Raw genomic sequence first — 23,763 nt, 5'->3', positions numbered from 1 at the left:
CTTTTCTTTCTGTGCTCACATTGAACTAATTCTCGAAGTCCCAGTTTCGTAAAACCTATGCATATATTTCAGATTTCTCCTTATTGTGGGTTCCTGAAAGGGAGGAAATAGGAATTTGGGGTCAAAGGCTTGGGTAAGGAGAGTAACCTGGCCAAATTGTGTGATTTCTTGACCTGGGCATTGTACCAGGCTGCATGTGGCATCCTGATCTGACATGCCACTGAAACAGCCTGGAAGTGCAGGATCTCAACAAAAATATAGTTGGAAAAATAATGTAGGTAAGCTTGGGGCTGGCAGCTTGTTGGAATTGGGAAAAATACCATTTGTGTAAATCAAGCCCTTGGTACCAGATGTATGAAGAGCTGCTGACACCTCATGGATGTGAATGTTATGATTTTTGGTTATGGAAAGTGTGTATATGTATGTACCAGAATCTATATATGGTAGAGATACACATGTTCTTGGCTAAAATTGATCTATGAGTTTAATCTGTGACTGAGAAAGCTGTTCGATATATTCCTCAGTTGCTTGAAAATAAACTTGGAGTGTATCTGTTCAGGAGTCACAGATTAATCTTTGTAAGTGTATCCTGATTTGTCCAACAGAATTCTGCAGATAGGACTTACTAGAAGGGAAGACAAGGTGTCATTTAAATGATGCATTATCTTTTACAAATTTAGATGTATACTATCTTAAGGAAAAATTGCAATCATGCTTTTTCTTCTTTTTTAATGAAATAAGAGCTGTTCAGAGTGGTGGAGTGTCAGGACCCATTGGCAGGTTGGGTCTTTCCAGATAAATCTGACTTCAGTGAAAATATACACATAGTACATTTTGGTTTTCACATATGCCTTGCTCTCTGGACCTGTGTGTGTATATCAGCCAGATTTGTTGTTTCTGAAATCTACTTCTAAAGTGAATCTTATTTTCTAACATTTACCATTTTAGAATTATTCGTATACCCACATGAGCTAACACATAAACAGGGAAGGATCTTTTAAACATGCTGTTGGGATTAATTGAGTGGATGTTTGGAGGGGAAAGTACTGAAACTCATCCCACAAATCAACATACATTTTTGAGTAGATATGTAGAAAATCAATCTATAGAAAGTAGGAAATACAGGAAAACAATTTGGACCTCTGGATAGATTACATTTTGAGGCTTAGAAAATTACAGCTCAGAAATAAGAAGCATGACAGATAGAAAAATATGCTTATTTCAGAACTGGTATGAAAAAGGTAGCCTTTTCTAATATGTAAGAAAAGGTGTAATAGGTAAATCAACAAAGGGAATGGAAAAATCATTTGCTGTGATAAAAAGCGAAAACAGTGTGGAGATAATTTTTATTTACCAGCGCATTTGCTGTTTTAAAGAAATGGCACCCAGGGCTGCTGAGATTGTGTGGAACAAGTTTACTCATTTATTGCTGATGGCATAGTAGAGCTTTAAAGGGTTTTATGTCTTGAAATTTATCCTAAGGAAATAATTCAGCTAAAGCAAAACGATATTTGCTCAAAGATCTTGAGTTTTGGTGTTAACTTTAATAGCAAAACAGTAGAAGTGCCTTAAATGCCCTTTAATGCAGACTAGTAAATTGATGTTATGCTGGCAGACATTAAAAATGATAATTTTTGAAATCCTGTGAAAATGTGAAAAATGCCCACTATGTGTAAAAATCTATATGTGTATAGAACATGCAGTTAAATGGTCTTTGTGGAAATACTTTCATTAGGGTGACAGCAATATAAGAATTTTAAGAATTTCAGACATTAATTGAGCATTTGCTCTGTGACTGTTCAGTTAATTCATGAGTCTGTGTTCTGGGCACTGCCGTAGGCCTCAGGGATGCCCAGCTTCTGGGGTGATCTTCTGTGGTCCTGAGATGGACACATAAACAGCTAACAAGACAGTATAAAAGAGCAGCTTTCCAGCCAGGAGCGGTGGCTCACGCCTGTAATCCTAGCTTTGGGAGGTCAAGACAGGTGGATCACCTGAGGTCAGGAGTTGGAGACCAGCCTGGCCAACATGGTGAAACCCTATCTCTACTAATAATACAAAAATTGACCGGGCATGGTGGTGGGCACCTGTAATCCCAGCTGCTCAGGAGGCTGAGGCAAGAGAATCGCTTGAACCCGGGAGGCAGAGTCTGCAGTGTGAGCCAAGGTTGTGCCACTGCACTCCAGCCTGGGCAACAGAGAGAGACTCTATCTTAAAAGAAGAAGAAAAAAAAGCAGCTTTCTAGGGAAGAAGATGTTATGGGAGCTGGGTCTGGAGAATGAATAGGAGTTGGCCACATCATCTGGGTGGAGATAGGCTGAACCAAGGCAACTGTCCAGATAAAGAAGTAATGTTCAAGTTGTGGGGATGTGGATATTTACAAGGGCCAAGTTATCTGAGGGTGAATTTACAGTCAGGAGCAGTGATGGAGGGGACAGAGTGGGGGTTGAGGACCTGATCGTGGAGTGGATGGGTGTAAGTTGTACTTAGGGTGGAAGAGGAGTGCCTCAGTTTCACAAGGCAGTTTCTTGGAGCTTTTTTGTCTTTCATAGTTGCAAATAATGCAAAGTATGCATTATTTATCTTGTTACTCATGCCCCGTTCTGATAACTTTTGAGCACCGTTTTTGGTTGTCTGGCTATTTAGTAAACATAAGTGTATAGAATCAAAACGAAAGTTTGTCGGCATCAATTTCTTTGTGTATTTGCTACTGTGGTCATTTATATATTGATCAGTGATGATTTTCCTGAGTCTGGTCAGTGCATTGTGGCAAAAATTAGATTTTCTGACTCCTGATCCATGGAACCATATTCCTTTCTGCATTTTATTGCTGGGCTGTAGGTTGTGTTGAATATAAACTTATTTGTGGATAACATAGTTGTATGTGGCTGAGAGGTTGTACTGGATATTATAGAAAAGAATTTTGTGTATGAAGTAGATAGCAGCAGTGAGTGTTTTCCTGTTTTGTTTTGAAATGTTCTTCAACATGGAGAATGAAATTTAAATGGTACATTCTACTGTTTATTGTTTTTTCCTCTTGTTTTTGAGACAGGGCCTTGCTCTTTTGCCCTGGCTGGAGTGCAGTGGTGTGGTCCTAGCTCACTGCAACCCCAGACTCCTGGGGACGAGCAGTTTTCCTGCCTTAGCTTCCCAGATAGCTTGGACTACAGGTGCATGCCACAGTGCCCAGCTACTTTTTTTGGGGTGGGGATGAGGGGTCCTCACTTTGTTGTGCAGGCTGGTCTTGAAGTCCCAGCCTCAAGTGATCCCGCTATGTTGGCCTCCCATGGCACTGGGATTACAGGCGTGAGCCACCGCACCCAGTCCGTGGTTTTTCTTTTTCTTTTTCCTGTGCAGGAAAAATTAAGGAACATGATAGATCTGTTAGACATTAATATCATGCAAATTCAGTGTGTTTTAGTGTTTTGATCTATTGATGTCCTTTCTATTGAAGGCAAGGAACAATAGTTATTAGGTGCTTTATTAGATTTCATTTAATGCTTTCATAAAGAAGCATAGATATTACTATTTTTCAACAGTGATTTTTAATATTTGAGAACTGTGTTTTGGTGTAACTGTTTTTCTTTTTAATCCTGTGTGTTTTATGCATTTAAATACATTCTGAAAAGGGCTCCATCGATTTGTCTAGACTGCAGAGGCATGCAGGGCCCACAGAAAAAGTTAAGAATCATCCTCCTCCATTCCCCAAACTCTAAAGCCAGGAAGGGAATAAGATGAACGTTAGAAATTAATAAATAGATTTTGGATCTCTACTCTGCCTTTTAGGAGCTCTGCGGATGGGATGTTTTACTTCTGAGCACCGTTGTCTGTGTTATAAAATGAGTATAATACGTCCCTCACAGATTTGTGATGAGGGTTAGAATGGACACTTTATGTCATATATCTGGCAGAGTAACAGGCACATAGAATAAATGTTGTTACCCCTTTGATCCTACTCTTTTCGGAAACTGGCCACGTTTTTGGCCAAATTAATTATCATTTTTTTTGGTTTTTGTTACATATTTATCTAAAAGGATTTAGATTTGTTTATTTCTACTTCAGCTAAAAAAAATCTGTGATATATGAAAAATCAGGATTACCTTTTTCAAATTGGAATGCTTGGTCAGCTAAGCTGACCTTTATTTTCTTGATTAAAGACATTGATCAACAGGCATTGTCTTTTGTGTCTATGCCACCTAACTATTCTCTACCAGTTGTCTTTCGTTAAATGTTTGTCAGTCACATTTGGTTGAAATCATGCTGTTTATCCAAGATCATAATGTAAAGTAAAAGGACAGTTTACTCATTTGCCTCAAATACCATTCAGAGCCATGTAGAAGCTCTGTGGGTAAACAAGCCTCTCTTTGGGGTTGGGTTTAGGTCTAATGAAAGTGATATTCTTATGTATTTCCAGTGGTCATCCTCTGTCCTTATCTTCAGTTCCAGTAGCTCTTTAAATCTCATTTGTTCTATTGACGCCAAGTTGGTTAGAAGGTTAGAGGGTTGGTTTGTGTGTAGGAGCTTAGAGGGAGGTCCTGGCAGAGGCTTAAAATCAAGTAGAAGTGTACAGACAGGGTTCTTGATTGCAAAGAGTAGAAGTAGCCTCTTTGACTCAGGGAACGATTTCACTGGAAGGGTTGTCAGGTTGCTGTCATAACCCCCAACACAGGTCATTATCTGTGTTTAAAAGACAGGGAGGAACCAGGGGAAGTGCTGTGCAGCCAGGATGGGAGCACCACCCATGAGCAGCCTGGGTCTCTGATGCTGCCTCCACAGGGAGCACTGTACCCCTGTGAGCACCTGCAGTGGGCCCCTGGCCAGAGTTCAGGAAGGGTGGGCATTTGGCCTGGCTGCCCCGCTGAGCAGGATGTAACAGCAGTGGATTCCTCAACTGTGGGGTGGTCAAGGGGAAATGTAAGCCCAATTACTGACGATTTTCTTTAGTTGGGTTCAGCAGTTGTTGGAACCACTTATTATCTGTGTGTGTGTACCTGCGTGGGTGTGCATGCATATCCCGCGTTTTGGAGAGGAAGGGATCTGGGCTTTCATCAAAGCCCTAAAAAGTCTTTTGATCCAGGACTTAAGAAACACTGTAATAAAGAGATTTAACTGTGTTTGAATCTTTGCTTTTCCACCAGGTGGTGCAAATCTTTTATGATGTTCACAGAAGGTGAATCCTCAAAAGATAAGAATAATTTAAAATTGTGTCATTTTCTCTGTTTAAGAGTTTAGTTTTGTCACACGACATGAAGCGCTGTTGATTTGATTCTTGCTTCCCTTTTGTCTTTAATAAAGATATAGATAGACTTCCATATATTTTTAAATAAGTGACTATAGGTTTAAATTATCTGTAGATTTTTGAGGCTATACTACTGTTTTGTTTTTTGTAGAAAGAAACTGTAATGACTGGGAAAAACAGTAATATATTCAATATGCTGATTGTTTCACACTCTTTATGAGCTAGAAACACCCAATTCTGATAACATTTTGTTCAGTGCAGAAAACTTGTGTGATTTAATTTTCGAAGATAAAAGTCATGTCAGGTTGGTCAGTATATTAGGCCGTTCTTACATTGCTAGAAAGCAATTCCTGAGACTGAGTTTTAAGTTTCCTTAAAACTCTTTTAAGAAAAGAGTTTTAATTGGCTTATGGTTCTGCAGGCCATACGGGAAGCATAGGTCCAGCATCTGCCTCTGGGGAGGCCTCAGGAAGCTTCCAGTCGTGATGGAAGGTGAAGGGGGAGCAGGCACATCACATGGCGGGGAGCGGGAGCCAGAGAGAGTGGTGGGGGAGGTGCCACACACTTTTAAATGACCAGATCAAGCCACAAAGGATCTGTCCCCATGATCCAGCCCCTCCCTCCAGTCCCCACCTTCAGCATTGGAGGTTACAATTCAACATGAGATTTGGATGGGGACAAATATCCAAACTGTATCAGTTTGTCTGTTTGTCTCCTTTTCTCCTCTGAGCTGTTGACAGTTTGCTCTCTCTCCTTCTTCATCTTTCTGTTTTTAAAAATAAATAGCCAGAGAAAGTAGGTTGCTAATCTGGGCTACTGTATACATTGTATTCTAGCTTACCTTTTGTTTTCTCCTTCATTTAAGTTTCCTTCACATGCAGATTTTAATTTCTTGATTTGTTACATCATCTCTAATAAGAATTTACCTACTTCATTTATTTCTTTGACAGAACAAATAAATTGTGTGTGGTTTTTTTTTTTTTTTTTTTTTGAGACGGAGTCTCACTTTTTCACCCCAGCTGTAGTGCAGTGGTGGGATCTCGGCTCCCTGCAACCTCCACCTCCCGGGTTCAAGGGATTCTCCTGCCTCAGCTTCCCTGCTATCTGGGATTACAGGTGCGTGCCACCATGCCCAGCTAATTTTTTGTATTTTTAGTAGAGACGGGGTTTCTCTGTGTTAGCCAGGATGGTCTTGATGCCCGATCTTGTGACTCGCCCGCCTCAGCCTCCCAAAGTGCTAGGATTACAGGGGTGAACCACCGCAGCCGGCTTTCTTTTCAGTTCTTGCTTTCATTTTTGCCATTACAAACAACCCTTACATCCTTTGTACATACATTTGTATGCTTTCTTTTCTTTCTTTCTTTTTTTTTTTTTAGGAGACAGGTAGGTCTCCCTCTGTTGCCCAGGCTGGAGTGCAGTGGCCCAGTTATGACTCACTGCAGCCTCAACCTCCCCAGCTTCAGGTCCCCCAGACTGCTGAGATTATAGGTGTGTGCCACCACACCACATCCTTGTACCTTATGGTACATAAATAGAACTTTATCATACAGAACTTTACCATATAGAATTTTAAAACGTTTTTCGTAGTTGAGTCCGTCAACATGTTTTCTATTCTAACCTGCAATTAGACAAATAGCCCTCCTAAAGTTTCTAATATTTCTAATACAAATAGGTTTAGGTTATCAAATATTGTATTGATTTCAAAATACATAGTTTTTTAAAAAAGCTTTTATATCTCTGAAGTTATTTCTTACAATAGCGTATCATAACTTAGCTAATAGTACTGTTTCTTTCAGTACATAAAATAATGGTTTCTGTTATAATTGATGCTTTGAATTCAGTATAATTGGTATTTCTTGCACTCAGATCTTTAATCTGTTTGTATTTATTTTTGTATATGTCCTGAGGTTATGGAGTCCATTTTCTCCTTACAAATAAAGCCAGTTTCTCAGTATTGTCTACTAAATGAAGATTCCTTTTCTCACAGAATTGACATATACTAACTTCAGACATATATGTTGACTCATGGGCTGGTCCACTAATTCATTTATTCCTGTGCTGTACTCTTTTGACAACAGTGGCTTTTTAATCAAGTTTTAAATTCCTAAAGGGTAAGTTTGCCTTCACTATACTTTTGTATTTTAAAGATTTTCTAATGTTTACTTGAAATCTCCTAACTTTTGATTCTTAAGTCTCTGTTTTTACCTACTCTCTTACAAAATGAGCTGATCCAGGCAGGCATTTTGTATGATATTTATATGCACGTGAGTGCTAATATGTGAGGGCATTTCTCCTCTTCCCACTTTCTAAGTGAATTTTCTTTTCTTTTCTCTTTTTTGAGATGGAGGCTCACTCTGGTGCCCAGGTTGAAGGGCAGTGGTGTGATCTCAGCTCACTGCAACCTTGACCTCCCAGGTCCAAGTGGTTCTCCTGCCTCAGCCTCCCAATTAGCTGGGATTACAGGGGCCTGCCACCATGCCCAGCTAATTTTTGTATTTTTATTAGATACTGGTTTTCACCACGTTGGTCAGGCTGTTCTCAAACTCCTGACCCTCAGGTGATCCACCCGCCTCAGCGTCCCAAAGTGCACGTATTTCAGATGTGAGCCACTGCTCCTGGCCATGAAATTTGTTTTTTAAGAAGGTTTATGATTTTCCTGGGTTTGTTCTTAGCTTGGTGGGCATCAGTGGCTTCAGCATCAAATGCAGAAGTTCTCGTTGAACTGGACGTTGATCAGCGACCCCTTGCTGTGTTATTAGTGGCACTTCTGTAATTTGTGTTTACAGACTGTCTGGGTTAAGTGGGATTTCTAGCAATTGTGGTGTTTCTGTCCTCTGATGCCAGTGGCATTCCAGTCATTATTGTAAACAAAAGTTTGCATAGAGTTTTGCTTCAGAACAATCTGAGGGGTGGACCTCGGGTGTGGAGGATTATATGGAGAATTGTTGAAAATGGAGAGTGTGAATATGGAGTTATTCTGGGCTCTCTCTTTTAATATACATTGGGAATGTTTATTTTTTTCAATGCCCTGCATATGTAAACAATGCTTTCCTTGGGGTGGGCCTGCCCCTGTGGAGACCACTATTTTAAAGCTGTGGATGGTAGCCAGTGCGAATGGGTTTCTGGGCTCCTGAATAAGAATTCTAGGTGAATCTCCACCCCCATAGAGCACTGTTATAATCAATTATTGGATTCTGTGTTAATATTTTGTTATTTTAAGGGGCAATTTATGGACTCTTATGGCCTGATCAAGACAGCAACCAAATGTATAATTTTTCCTAAGGGGGAAAAGATACTCTAAATTCTAAACAATGATATTTTCAGTTGAACTTTAAAACAGCAGCTTTTTAATTACAGACTCTATGTTGGCACCAAAGGGTACCTTGGGAAGCTTTCCTTCCCCACGCCTTCACCATCCCATCGCCCTGTTAGTCCCCCTCAAAGCATTCAAAGCCAGTGCACCTGTGTATAGCTGAGGGCTCAGTGTCCCCCACCTTCAAAGCCTGTGCAGCTGAGGGCTTGCTCTGCCCCCCCTCAAAGCCAGCGCACCTGTGTACAGCCGAGGGTTCACCGTCTCCTCCTTCAAAGCCAGCACACCTGTGTACAGCCGAGGGTTCAATGTCTCCTCCTTCAAAGCCAGCGCACCTGTGTACAGCCGAGGGTTCACCGTCTCCTCTTTCAAAGCCAGCGCACCTGTGTACAGCCGAGGGTTCACCGTCTCCTCTTTCAAAGCCAGCGCACCTGTGTACAGCCGAGGGTTCAATGTCTCCTCTTTCAAAGCCAGCGCACCTGTGTACAGCCGAGGGTTCAATGTCTCCTCCTTCAAAGCCAGTGCACCTGTGTACAGTTGCGGGTTCAATGTCTCCTCCTTCAAAGCAAGCACACCTGTGTACAGCTGAGGATTCAGTGTCTCCTTGTTCAAAGCCAGCACACATGTGTACAGCTGAGAGTTCACGGTCTCCTCCTTCAAAGCCAGCTCACCTGTGTACAGCTGAGGGCTTGCTGTGCATGTGTGTTTGCAGTGAGGTGCCTCAGCCAGTTCCTGCTTCCTTCCCCAAGCAGACTGGACCTACATCCCTCCTGTGTAGACATTTTGGAGCCTCCACTGTGATGCTTGCCTGTAACCCATTGATAGAGCTAAATTAAATTTGCTTTTTAAGAAGGTTCATGTTTATTTTCTTGTTTTAGGGCTTCTGTGGCTATTTAGATGAGTTGTTTGGAATACTAGACTGATGAGATCACCAGGGTGATGAAACATTTCGTGGATCTTGGCTTTCTTCTAGCACACTAAGCTCTGTTCCTAACCCTAGCCATCTACTAGGCATTTTTATTCATATGCTTGATGAGAAGTTGGCTTCGGTGCATGTGTGTGTGGATCCAAATACATCCACTGTCCATCTCAGAGAAGCAGCTCATCACCTGGGTCCTGGAAGGGTCCCCTGCACTGCTCACGGGATGGAGAGGCAGGACGGCTTTGTTTCACAACAGGCTTCTGATGTGTTAGATTCACCTGAATGGGGGCTGGAGCATGGTGGGGTTTATGTGGACACGTCAGGGCAGATGTATTTGTTTGTATATTTCCTTTAATGTTTCATGAGTTGGGCACATTTTTAAAGATGCTGTCGGGGTGGAAAGGAGGCCCAGGACCATTGTGCTGTCAGCTTTAGAATACATTGTAAATGGTGTCTCCTGGGATTGTGCAGTGGGCACAGCCTTGAGATAGCCCATTAATTTCTTCAGTAAATGCATGTTGAGTTAATGCTTGGTAATGAAGCGTACCCTGCTGTGTTCGGGAATGTTTGTTAGAGGCGATTGCTTGTGACCCACTGGTGCCATGAAAGATTGGTTAGCATGGTGATTTTAGCCTTTGATGACAAAGCTCAAACCTCATTGATTGACAATTAAAATTGCATTATAATTTTAACATTGTATGCCTGTTAAAATGTTCTCCATCACATCTGCAATGGTGAATATGTGCCTAATAAAAATTTGATAATGATGAATAGTCCCAAATATTGCGAAGCTAGTACTTGTCTTTAAATTATGCTTTATAATGACCTTTAAAATTCTACTCATTTGAAATCCAGCTGTCTATTTTTAATACTTGAAATTTTTTTATGAATGATGTGAGTCTCAAAAGTATCCTGTTTGAAATGTCAAGCAGAGAGATGAGATTCATGTGATTTGAATCACCCAGAATTCACTGGGAGAGAATGTTTAATAATTGTGGCAATATAGAAACTAATGAGAAAAATTACACCTTGGTTGTTTTAAGCATCTGAATTACCTCTGCAGATTGTATAGACTTTACGTTCAAAAAATAATGTTATCTGTTTGCAAACACTCTGATTCTCTAAACTTGAGTAGTCCAAAAATTAGCCATATGGTAATACTTTGTGTTCTAGTAGGGATAATGGCCAACATTTATTGAGTTCTTACTGCATTTCTGGACCTGTTCTAATCTCATTACCCCATTTAACCCTGTGGAAAAAAAGTCCTGTGGCACATTGCTGTGTTCACAGTCCCCAGTTTAGAAAGAGGAAAGCTAAGGTCTATAGAAGTGAGAAGCTGCAGCCCCCCCAGGAAGTGAATGTCAGGGCAGACTGGGGTTAGGATTCTGGGTGGCCTCATCTAAAGCTTTACACTGCTGCTTACTGCTGCCACATTGTTACAGGCATAAAATATACTGTTCAAATACTTTTAGCTGTAATTGGTACATTACATAAGTGATATAATCCTGAATGTTTACAAATATGTGTAAGTCTTGTAAAAGTTTGGGACCATGCTAGTGTCGAGTGTGGCTCTTGTATGGTCATCTTCATGGGCACTAAAAGACCGTGGAGTTTTAAACGACTGGAGACATTTTGCTAGTATCTTTTTTTTGAGACGGAGTTTCGCTCTTGTTACCCAGGCTGGAGTGCAATGGCGCAATCTCGGTTCACCGCAAGCTCCACCTCCTGGGTTCAGGCAATTCTCCTGCCTCAGCCTCCTGAGTAGCTGGGATTACAGGCATGCCCAGCTAATTTTTTGTATTTTTAGTATTTTGTATTTTTTGTATTTCACCATGTTGACCAGGATGGTCTGGATCTCTTGACCTCGTGATCCACCCGCCTCGGCCTCTGAAAGTGCTGGGATTACAGGCGTGAGCCACTGCGCCCAGCCCCTCACCAGAATCTTTACAGAGGAATCAAGAAGTTGGACGGCTGGCCAGTGGGTGAAATGGTGTTTTTGGAAGGCATTGGTGGGCAAAGGGAGGAAGCTGATTTGCCTGCACGCGCACTTTGTGTCAGGCACTGTCGCATATGCTACTGCCTCGTAATCCCCGCAGTGCTGAAAGACAGGTTCGTGGTAGCCCTGGGGAGCCTAGGTCACTTGTCCCAGGTCTCACAGCCACTGGGGCAGGGATGCCACTCAGAAGCAGGTGGTCTGCCACCAACACGTCTTCTTTCCATTCTGTCATACTGCCGATTGCTGTTAGAGTTTGGCCTTGCCCTCGCTCTGCTTTTGTGGTGGGATTGGCAGAGGGTGCGGATGTTTCCTTTGGTTTTCATCCTTACTACTTAGGCACTTCTGTGCACCTTTTCCTGTGGATGCACCCGATAGGAAGCTTTTTAATTTAGTGGTATTTCCCTCATGAGAGATCACTTGCAGTCATGGAACACTCTTAGTTTCCTGGATAAGCCAGTCAGGAAGGAATTTCAGACCTTTGTTTTGGGTTCATTGCCCTTGTCTTTTCAGGGCAGTACCCCCGTTGCTGTTCACATCTGAGTGGTGAGTAGTTGGCATGGTTTTGGCGTGTGCCTGGAGGCCCTCTGAGTTCGTGAGTGAGCTGTGTGCTTGACTCTTGCTTTTCCCGTTTCACAGTTAGGATGCATCTGGACTCTTCTGTTTTTCACCAGCTTTCCTGACCATGGATGTTTCAGCTTTTTACAAGATTTCTGGTAAGCAGGCATCTCCATTTCAGCCAGTTCTTTGTCCCCCTTGAAAAGTCATACATTTTAGTCACCATTGGGCCCAGTGATAAGAGCAGGTGGGCCACAGTGAAGCATAAGGCTGGCCGTGGGAAGGCACCTGAGTACCATCCGCAGAAATGGCACATGAGAAGACTGGGGAGCGAACAGCTTCTTGCTCCTTTAGATAAGGGAAAGAACAGTTGCTTGAATAAAGAATGAGGATCAGATTTTTCTGAACTTTGTCACCTAGACATTAAATGATCATTTAGAATTGAGAAGAGATGGCATGCATTCCCATACTCTACCTCTCTCCAGAAATCCTTGGCTTTCCAACCAATATGCCCGTCACCCCACCCCCAATCTTACCTTTTTTAGCACTTTTTTTTTTTTTTTTGGTAATCAAGATCCTACTTATGAGTCACAGGGTATTTAAAAATATGCACAATCTGTTTTTAATGGTACCTGGATACATTCTCTATTTGAAAATTCAATATTTAAGGGTGAATACAAAATGTTTGTTTTAAAAATACCTTTCCAGTTTAATTAAAGAACCATGGGGGGTAAAACCACATTGTCTCCTTTTTAGCGTTATATAAAAATTATTCAGTCTGTGAAATGGAGACACAGGCTTGTTTTGTGATGCTTTCTTTCCAGTTACTGGCTCACTTTTGAGCAAAATGGTGAAGCTGTTCTTTCTGCTTGGGGACATTTTTGTATTATTTTCCCTCCACTGCTCTGCACAATTCGAACCAAAATCAAGCCTCAGAGCATTTATGTGGTATCTGCTGAGCACACTTGCTGCTTAATGCATTTTAATATGATGTTAGTAAAAGAAAATGTTGAGATAGCTATTCACTGGGCATTACGAGATTTTAGATTTTAAAGTATAGCCAACTCTGGCTCACCAAAGGAAAATAAAAAAGGTGAGACTACAGAAAAAGGTGGGTGTGGGTGGGGGGGAACGGTATGGGGTGATCCTCCCAAGACATTTATAACCATAACATTTATTATGGGGTTTGGGTTACCAAATAACAGGAGCATCCTTGAAACATGCTCATATGTTGAAATCTTTTTGGTACACAGAGACTTGAGATTAATGACATTTCTTATGGCAGGACTCACCTGTTTTTAAGGTACAAGTAGTGATGGCATGCCCCCTTGTGAGCAGCCTCCCTCTGCCAGGGTTCTCACGCTCTCTCTCAGATTTGGCTGCTGAGTGGGTCAGCACCTGGAGAAAGGGGATCTGAGGGGTGTTTTGGCCCCTCAGGAAGCTTGCGGGTGGAGTGTGCAAGACCTGGCATTGGGAGGGCACCATCATGCCAGTTGCTCCGCCTGATCGGATGTGTCTCTTTAAATGCCTATAGGATATTAAAGTTGAAAGAGGGCTCTTAGATACTTAAATTTTATCTAGTTTTTTTGTTCACAAATCAACACAAATAACCAAAGATATTTTTCTCTCTGCTTGCTCAGATAATACATGCCATTTCTTTGTAAAAAGAAAGATGGAGGGATGATTTACAGATGACTCGAACTTATTTCAAAACAAATTTGTGGATTTTCACTAATAAGCTTATATTTTCATGGCACATTTGAGTAGTTTTATTAAACAAGCTTCCTTTTTCTAGTATGCTCTATTTGGGATTTCAACAATTTTTATTATGTAATGAGGGAATATTTCTTTTGTGAAATTTTGCTTCCTTTTTGATGTAACTTTTAGAATTTGATGAACTTGTTTGTAATATTAAAATGAGGATGAAACATTACAAGATACTCACCGAGCGAATGTCATTTTCTGTGGTGTTGCTGGTGGTGATGTGGGCTCTCTGGAGCGTGTGTATCCAGAGGTGCTCAGAGTCTGCCCCTGTTGCTCCTAGGAAAGTCAAAGCCTCCTATCTGATCAACTGTGTCCGTGACTCTGACCTGTTCTTACACTGACACCATCACCTGGTCTAAACCCCAGGGCACCTACTCCACCAGCCCACTGGAAACAAGCCTGTATTAGGAAACCGAGGTTGGATTTAGAATTGGGACTTTCCCACATACTCTGTTTGTCAAATAAGACTTAGCATTCTCGTCTGTGAATCATGAGAGTTCACGTCTGCTGCACATGGGCACTGTAAAGATTCATAGAAGGGGCCAGCTGGGCAAGTCCTACCCTCTTCTCTAGAGTCATAAACAGCTTTCTTTGCTTTCAAGATCAGCTGTTCCTCTTGGCAGTTAGGTCCTATCAGGCCCCTCTGGCCAGTCTCACTGCAGGTGCCCTCGCTTTCCAGCCCTTGGCCTGGTGGACCATTTGCTCATCCTGAGTAGGCCATTCCTTCCTGCTTCCCAATTTTGGCTCCTACTTTTTTGGGGTCTTAATCTCCACCTACTGAAATGTTCTATTGATGAAGGTAGAATGGCGCGAGATGGTATCTGGGAGCCACAGGCTGGGTGCTGGGCATGCTCATTGCTACTGGGCTGGCAGTTGCTTCCAGGCCTGTTCAGTGGACGCTGTGTGCATGTGTATAGCACATACACAAGTCATATATATAAATATGTGTCAGGGCGACAGGGTTTTCACTTCATCTCCTGGATCTTACGCTTCTATCTCCTTTCTCTCACAGTGAGAATGCTTGTTCTCATCGACTCCTGGAATGTCAGAATTACTCACTGGCTCCATCCCATATATACAAAGCAGTTCGGAATAACAATGCCAGCACCACTGCCACTATTTTTCTTGTGTCCTTAGGGTATGTCCCACGAGAATAGAGGATCAATGTGTTTACTGTCAGTTTCTCTGTGTGCTTATGCTACCACCTAATACGAAGTTCATTTGTCACATTTTATTTTTTAGTTTTAGTAGTTATATTTATTTAAAATTTTTGTTTTACAATTGCAGGAAATATTTACATGATTCCAAAGTAGCATCCAGAAAACAAGATAATGTCAAAAAGTTCATCTTCTATCTCTGTCTCCTCCCCTCTAATAAGTAACCATTTAAGAATATTATGTTTTATCTTTCCATTTTTACCTTTACTATATGTGTATATATACATACTGTATAAATGTAAATACTATATAATTTGTATATATTATTATTTCACCCAAAGCAAATACTATATAATATGTAGGTAAAATATAAATAATGTAGATTAGGTATCTCTGTGTATATTGATCTACACTTTGCTTCTAAAAGAAACTAGTTACACTTTACATGTTAACATGCAGTCTAACCTTTTTTTTTTCCTGGGGAAGGGAGGTGGTGGAGAGGGTGGTGCATGAATGGGTATTGCTAAAATTACTTTATTAGGTGGACTGAAGTTTTTGTTTATTTTTATATAAATCTTCATAAACTCTTATTCAGTGTGCTTTTTACTTTTAGTTAGCTTCTCTTTCCATATTTACACTTGTCCATAATTACACTTCAGGAGTCTTGGGAGAGAACCTCTGTGGCTTTCTGAAAAATTATTCTTTTATACAAACTTGCCCAGATGAGTTAGCAGGAACTGTTCTTACCAGTTTCAAAATGAGTTCAAATACAGTGTGGGGGGACTTTCCAACTGAGGATAGCATGTCGTGGTGTGTGGTTAGCCAGTACAAATCTAGGAGGCTGCAACAGCTGTTGCTAACTTGTGAAACATGCCTTTAATTTTAAAGCAGTCTTTGGAAAATCTACTTCCATTTGTACATGGCTTTAGATGAATAAAGACATGCTGGAATCAAGACCATGGTGTATACATATAGGCAGATTATTAATGTATTGAGTTCTTTTACTTTACATTATATTTATTTCACAAGGACACACATCTAAATAATGAAGTGCATCTTACTAGAACCACCCAAAGTAAGCCACGTAGAGGGCCACCTAGAGATAGCTTTGTGGAGCAGGATGGAATATCTGAGGGTTTTTATTAATACATTTTAACTTTCTTAAAAATCATTAAAAAAATAATGTTCTAAATATACCTGCAGTAGTACATGAAACTGTTACAATAGTGTCCGAACCTTATGTGTGTAAAGTTATTTGGTCAGTTTGAAACATTCGTACTATTTGTGAAGAAAGGCATAAGAACTAACATACATTGAGTATCTACTCTGTATCTGATGTATTCTATCGCTTATCTCTTTCAGGGATTAAAACTATCTTATGAGGCAGATAACACCGTTTAATTTAGTTTTTTGTTATGAAAGAGGCTGAGATTTGGAGAGTTGGAATCTCTTGCCTTGTATCATGTACCTAGTAAATGGCCAAACCAGGAATTGAGCCTCAGTTTGTCTGAAAACAAATCCTTACTATTCCCAGTGTACCGTATTCTCTCAATTTACTTTCTTTTCCTGTCTTAAAATGAAGGAAAATTTCATTTTAAGGATCTAATTTCACCAGATTAAGACTAGGTAACCACTTGTAAACTAGAAATTTTAATCGATAAAACAATCATTCCTAAGCTTTAAAAATGTAGGCTAAAACGGTTAGGAAATGCAGTCTTTTGGAGACTTGTAGAAAATGCTCAGAAAGTAATTTCCAGGGATTGGGAAGGGATTCTCATCATGATAATTTTTAAAATAAGTTGATTTTCATTATTGGAAAGCTGTGTAGTTCCTGTAATTGGAATATTTGCCTTTACATGTCACAGTTGTAATTTTCTTCCGGATCGGAAGACTTTCTGTGCAGCTCCTTTAATTTACTTCTGTTTTGGGGAAAATATAACACACATGTCCATAGTTTATGGTGTTTCATTATAAAAATTTGCAGTAGATAAGGTATAAAATTATTATAAATATTTTCCAATATGCTATTCGTGTGTGTGTGTGTATTTTGTGGCATATATAGTCAAATTTTATTTACTGCTCTTTAAACATTGAGATGTCCTGACTATCAATTTGTGGTTTGTTTAAAAGAAGAGTGGGATTTTTTTCTAGTCAAATTAGAAGATACAGCTTACCAAAGATAAAAATAAAAGAAGTACTATAGAAATGTATTACAAGCCATGGAAAAAAGATTATAAGAAAAAACCATTAATTATAAATTAAAATGTTAGGATTAAAAAAAACCATAAATAGGTACCTGTGAGTCTTAAAGGGGCAAGAAACTAATAGAAATATTCTGAGGCCCTTGTGGGGATGGTATGGGAGTTCTGAGTCTACAGCCCTAGGTAGGGGCGGAATTGATTCCACGTCTTGACTGAAACCAAAGTGATGGTGGGGTGGGAGGATGCTGTGTGGAGGGTTAGGTACTGCTTAAGCCAAGATATATTTGGAAAGGAAAGAAAACGTTAATTTTCCTTTTCCAGTCATATCAAGCCCCCTCCCTTACAAAACAGAAAATGACATGAGAACACTAGAGATAAACCCGCCAAGATTTGTTAATGCTGGCTTTCCGCTCTTTTCCAGGATCAACGTCTTGGTACATAATGTATGTTGTATTTAAGGTCACTATTTTTTTCAATAAAGAATAACACAAATAGGATAACAGAAAGGGAATGTCCATTTCATCCTTCTCCATGTGGAAATAGGAGCTATAACTTGTTAGTATCAGAAAAATAGGTTATCTTTCCCTTCTCCATTTCAGATAGTCTGTCATATTTGAAAGCTAATAGCTCTCAGGCTCTTACAGCCCATAACTCTCAGAAACATATAAAAATGTCTGCTCTGTGTTTATTTAATCTGTCAATTGTAATGCCAACTTGAGATATTTGGGATTATTATATTTGGTTCACTCATTTGCCTGATGACTATGCAAATAATTGGATTGATACCAAGGTTTATGCTGTGAAAACTGTGGTATGAAAAACAGTATGTAGTCCATTTTTCTATCTTCCTCCATAGGTAGATTTACAAGAAAGCATAAACTGTATGTTTGCTGCAGAGAATTTGTAAGTTCCACATACAGAAGCTGTAGTCACTCATAACTGTACCATCCAGAAATAACTATTATTAACAATTTGGTATCTTTCATTTATATATATACATATGGACATATGCACATACCCACATATGTATGTAGACTATATACACATGCACATTTACTCACATATGTGTGAATATGTAACTACACATACATGAATTTTAAAACAGTTGGCATCATACAGTATGTATTTTGAGATGCTCCCTGTAATGTTATCTGTTACTAGTATTTCTCAATGTCATTAAAATTCCCTGTGGACATCAGTTTCAAATGACTGCATAATTGTATCACATGACCTGATCATAACTTTTTGTTTGCAGTTGTAAGTTTAGTTTTTGTTTTATTTGGTTATCGTGAAACCTCTTTTTTCACTATTCTGATTAACATACATGATTTCATGACATCACATATTATTCGACGTTGTGCTTCTTGCTCATTAAAAAGCCTGAGCATTTGAGAATCTAATTCGGTGTTGTGATACTTATTCATGTGTTTATCCTGAAATATTTCTAAGGAAGAAAATTCTCTAAATGTTACATACCCATTTTAGAAAGTTGCTTTGTTAGCGTCAGTTTGACCTACTTTCATTCAGTTCCTCATGAGATGCAGATTTCTTCTTGTGAGGTAATCAGACTTCTGTGTAGAAAAAGATGGAGAGCTTACTACCTTGTGGGAAAGTATAATACCAAGTAATTACTAAATTATTATAGAATTATACTTGATTACAGCCTAAAGTTAGAGTATGTTTTTAGAATGTATACTTGAGTAATCTAAATGGAAAAGAAAATTCTTCAGTTAAAATCATTATTTTGTTATCTTTTGTTGTTTCTGTTTAAAATAGAAAAAAAACTTCAATGTCTTATCTGAGGAGCTGTCACACACCAGAGGCTACAGTGTGGACATTATATTTATATGTTTTTCTCTCACCAATATCCAGTTTAGAGGAGAAGAAATCTTGAACCCTTTTGGTTGGATATTTGATTTCTGAGCTGGAATTTTTTTTCTAAGCTAGCAAATTTCAGGGTACAAATTGCGTTATTTCTGCCAGCATTCTGGATTTGAAGCATGAGATTTCATCGCTATGATTAAAAGAGCCTTTCCCTGTTCACAACGCAAGTTAAACAAAATCAGCAAGATGATGGAGATAAATGGGCTTGCTCCATAAAGCGCAAGACAAGGGTTCTATTAAGCTAACACTGTTACAAAGTGAGCACAGTGAGATATGGAAGCATAGTGTGCATCATTTTGGGGAACTGTACTATATGTAATATTCATGGAAAAGATGAGCTGTTCTTTGTTCCTTTTATTTTACATGTGCTTGCTCAGCAACTTAGCAGGAATCATAAGTTGGACTAAATGGCTTGAGGCAGTTTTTCTAGGGGCCCTAGATTTATCCTTGATCTGGCAAAAGATTGGAATAGAGAAACTGAGATTAAAAAAAAAAAAGATTAGTTAATGGAGAACCAGAAATGAAGGGTCCAGAGCAGAAAATAAGTTTAAATGTCTTTGGAATTTATTTGGAGGTGAAATAGGATCAATAAATCACTCATGAGTTACTGGGGGATGTGAGGTTTGAAGATGAAAAAAGTATCTTGAATTTACTTATTGTGTGTGTAGAGCCTTAGACTAAGGTAGTGTGATGTTCCTAAAGAAAAGTAGAAAGTTAATAGTAATGACCTGTGTTTCCTTCAGTTGAATTCTTAGCAGTTGCCACATTTGCCTTATCTCTTTCTATGTACTTTTTTGTTCATTTGTTTGTTGTGCATTTGAAAGTATTAATCAGTTTTTGTAAGTTGAATTTGAATATGGCCACTTTACTTAATTCTTATTCATTCTTATCAGTTCAGTTGATTTTGGGGCATTTGTGTAATTAGATTATATCAGCTGCAAATAAAATGATTTTGTTTCTTCTTTTACAATTTTTATGCATCTTTTAAATTTTTTCCTATTTTATTACATTGTCCAGGACTCTAGTGAAGTGTTAAATACTTTCACTGGTAAAATCCTGACTTTAGTGGGAATGCTTTTGGTAGTTCACAGCTAAATACGTGTTAACTTCTCATAGACATTTTTTCCATATTTTTTGGAAACTATTCTCATCATAATTTTCTGAGTATTTTACCAATAATGGTATGATTTTTTTTTTCTTGGAAACAGAGTCTTGCTCTGTTACCCAGGCTAGAGTGCAGTGGCGTGATCTTGGCTCCCTGCAGTTTCTGCCTCCTGAGCTGAAGCAGTTCTCCCACCTCAGACTCACGGGTAGCTGGGACTATGGGTATATGCTACCACACCTGGCTAATTTTAAAATATTTTTTGGTAGAGATAGGGTTTCACCATGTTGCCCAGTCTGGGCATAGAATTTTTATCAGTATTTTGGTTTAATATGTCTGTATAGTGACTAGTAGGCATAGGTTTTTCTTATGACAAGCTAACCTTATATTCTTGAGCTCTAACTTGGTGATATTTTAATTTTTTAATATACTTGAGTACTACTATATTTTAAATAAGTTAATGAATATGGATGCTGTCGTGCCTAATGAAATAGGGGTACATTTAAAAGTATTGCCTATATTTTTATTGTTGACATATTTGCTAAATTAACAGATAGTAAAAATAAAACTATCATCTGGAGGACTATCGAATTCTTTGTTGAAAAGAAGTCCTCATGCTTGCAGTGGTTGACAGTCAGAAATCTAGATACTTAAAAAACATCTTTTCCTCCTCACCCCTTTTCTGATAGTTTTGTATATGGGTATACTGTCTAGAAATAATATTAATCTGCAGATTCTGCAATCCCAGAAATAAGAGGAAATTGAAGAAGTCATCTTCATTGTTCTGTTTCTGCTATCAAAGACTTTCAAGGATAATGACTGTGTTATAGTCTCATGAAGTAACTCATTCTAAAGCTTCACCATACGTTCGTATCTCCTAACTTAGATGTTCTGGGGTATTCTAGTTAGTAGTGTCTTCTGGTATGCTCAGGATTGGTTAAGATGCTTCTTTATTGAATATTTGATACTGTAACTCTTTCTAAGTAGATTAGAATGATACATATAAAATTTAATAATTCTTTGGACAATGGGAGGGGAGTTGTTACCTTTCTAGTAATTGTAAAGGTGAAGTAATCATACAGTAATTGTAAAGGTGAAGAATATTATGTCCCTGAGGCCAGCATGTTGAGTTGTCACATCTCTTTAGTGTGAGGAGGAAGGGATCTAGGTAATCAGATTGGTTCTGATTGTTTCAAACCAAAATGCTGCTGTCATGTTGAGGGGGTTTGGTCTGAGAGTGTTTGTCAGTGCCGGTACTGCCAGTGATTTGCAAGTGATTTGGAAAATGTGTAAAATTTATATATACTGCATTTATAAAGTGCTTAGTGGTAATTCTGAAAATGTTAGTGTTTTGAAAATAGCATTCACCCAGTCATGTGTTTAGAGAAATAGAAATAGTCAAAAGAAAGTTAAAGAAAGTAGTTGACGATGTCATTTACATTTTAGTTCCACTCCCAAGTAGGCTGGCTCTTTTGAAGTTGACTCTTAAAGTCCTAGAATCATTGATCTTACAGCTGAAAGGAACCTGGAGAGCATTGGTTCACAATATGTTTTTTGTTGTTATTGGAACAAATAGTGTGCTAGATGTTAAGTGTTATAAAAATAAAAAAAATATGACTCTTCCCCTTAAAGTCCGGCCTGAAAGACAACCTGAACAAATACTTTACTTTGGGGTAGTAAGTTCTGGAATGGAACCTTTAGGCAGCGGGTAGATTTTCCTAGATGTGGCTCCAGCAGCTTGGGCAAGCAGCCCAGGCGCAAACAGCGCCCCACTGGTGGTGGTGGTGCTGGAACCGGACTCCTGGTCTCTTGATACAAGTCACGTGGAGCTGACCTAGTAAGCTTTGCAAAAGAAAATTTACCAAGCATGCATGTATGCACGTGAGTATGTATGGAAGTATGTACGTATGTATTGATTTGGTACCTTGCTCTGTGCAGTTAACAGCTGTTTTATATGAGATGCATAGACATAGACATTCATATTTACTTTTTTTTTTTTTTGAGACGACATGTTACTCTGTTGCTCAGGCTGGAGTGCAGTGGCATAATCTTGGCTCACTGCAGCCTCTGTCTCCCAGGTTCAAGCAATTCTGCTGCCTCAGCCTCCCAGGTTGCTGGGATTACGGGTGCCTGCCACTATGCCCAGCTAATTTTCATATTTTTAAAAGAGATGGGGTTTTGCCATGTTGAGCAGGCTGGTCTCCACTTCTGACCTCAAGTGATCCACCTGCCTTGGCCTCCCAAAGTGCTGGGATTATAGGTGTGAGCCACCGCACCCAGCCAACATTCATACTTTCTTATCCGACATTTTTTGGGGGGTGGGGTACAGGGGTTGGGTGGGGATTCACACTAAACATTTCGAACCAAAGCAATTAATAATTTGAGTAATTTTTAATGTGATTATGTCATGTCATCTGAACCCTATACTCTAACCTCAGGATAAAGGTTTAGATTCTTTTGATGTTACTGTGTCTGTGATCTTGCCTGCTTCTCCTGGCACATCCCTCCCGTGGTGCTCCCTGTATTGCCCCTACCTGGGGTTCTCCTCGCTTACTGTGCTGTTTCTAACCATCATGCTTTGCCCTGAATCTCTCTGAGTCTTTTTCTGCTGTGGACCAAAACTTCATCCTGAGATTCACCTCTGATCTCTCTGGGCAGACTCCCAGAACACTCAGCTGGGATGGGTTGGAGCTGCTTGAGGTGCAGTTCCCTCCGCCTCTGAGTTGCCATCCATGAAAATGCCTCATGTCTGTATGTCCCTATACTGTAGGGCATGTAGCACATTGGTGGATACTTAGTAAATGTTTGTTGAAGAATTCAAGTTTTTAAATTCCCCCTTTCATCAGATAACTAAAAAATGTGTATGCATGGCTGGGTACAGTATCTCAAGCCTGTAATCCCAGCACTTTGGGAGGCCGAGGCGGGTGAATCACCTGAGGTTAGGAGTTTGAGACCAGCCTGACTAACATGGAGAAACCTTGTCTCTACTAAAAATACAAAAATTAGCTGGGCATAGTGGTGGACGCCTGTAATCTCAGTTACTTGGGAGGCTCAGGCAGGAGAATTGCTTGAACCCAAGATGTGGAGGTTGCAGTGAACCGTGATCCCGCCATTGCACTCTAGCGTGGGTGACAGAGTGAGGCTTCATCTCAAAAAAATAAAAATAAAAAAGTGTATGCATATATATATGTATATAAATGTGTTTAATGTTCTAATTATTCTTGTATTATTTTCCATGTAAACATAACGGTTTTGGATTTCAGTTTATTTTTTCTTGGGAGAATACATGTTTTGGAAGATATTAAACCCACCGCATTTATATTGTTCACTGGTAGTATCTTGTTCCAAGCTATTTCTATTGAAACTCTTATTATTAGACCATCACATGGTTATAAACCACTCACAGAATTTGATACTTTGGTGCATCCCATGGATTAAAACATACTTTAAAATTTGACATCTATATATTAGTTAATGTAATCATGATTTTGTTAATGGGGATTTATATCTGCTTTCCAATCTCTGTAGCCATATGAAGTGTAAACTAGCCATTATATTTGCTTCTTTAAATATATATCTGGGAAATGCAACTTCAGACAATTACAATATAAACTAAACCTGGTAACAATTGAA

The 23,763-nt window shown here is 39.5% G+C and overlaps 1 protein-coding gene across 4 annotated transcripts in view; it reads left to right on the top strand.

The window, feature by feature from the left end:
- Positions 1–23,763, top strand: part of HIVEP1 (HIVEP zinc finger 1) — a 153,523-nt gene that overhangs the window by 25,029 nt on the left and 104,731 nt on the right. The window lies entirely within an intron of this gene.

Source organism: Callithrix jacchus, chromosome 4, assembly GCF_049354715.1.
Source record: "Callithrix jacchus isolate 240 chromosome 4, calJac240_pri, whole genome shotgun sequence".
NCBI classification, from domain to species: domain Eukaryota; kingdom Metazoa; phylum Chordata; class Mammalia; order Primates; family Cebidae; genus Callithrix; species Callithrix jacchus.
Note: the sequence above shows the minus strand (reverse complement) of the source record. Positions and strands in the feature narration are given on the sequence as shown.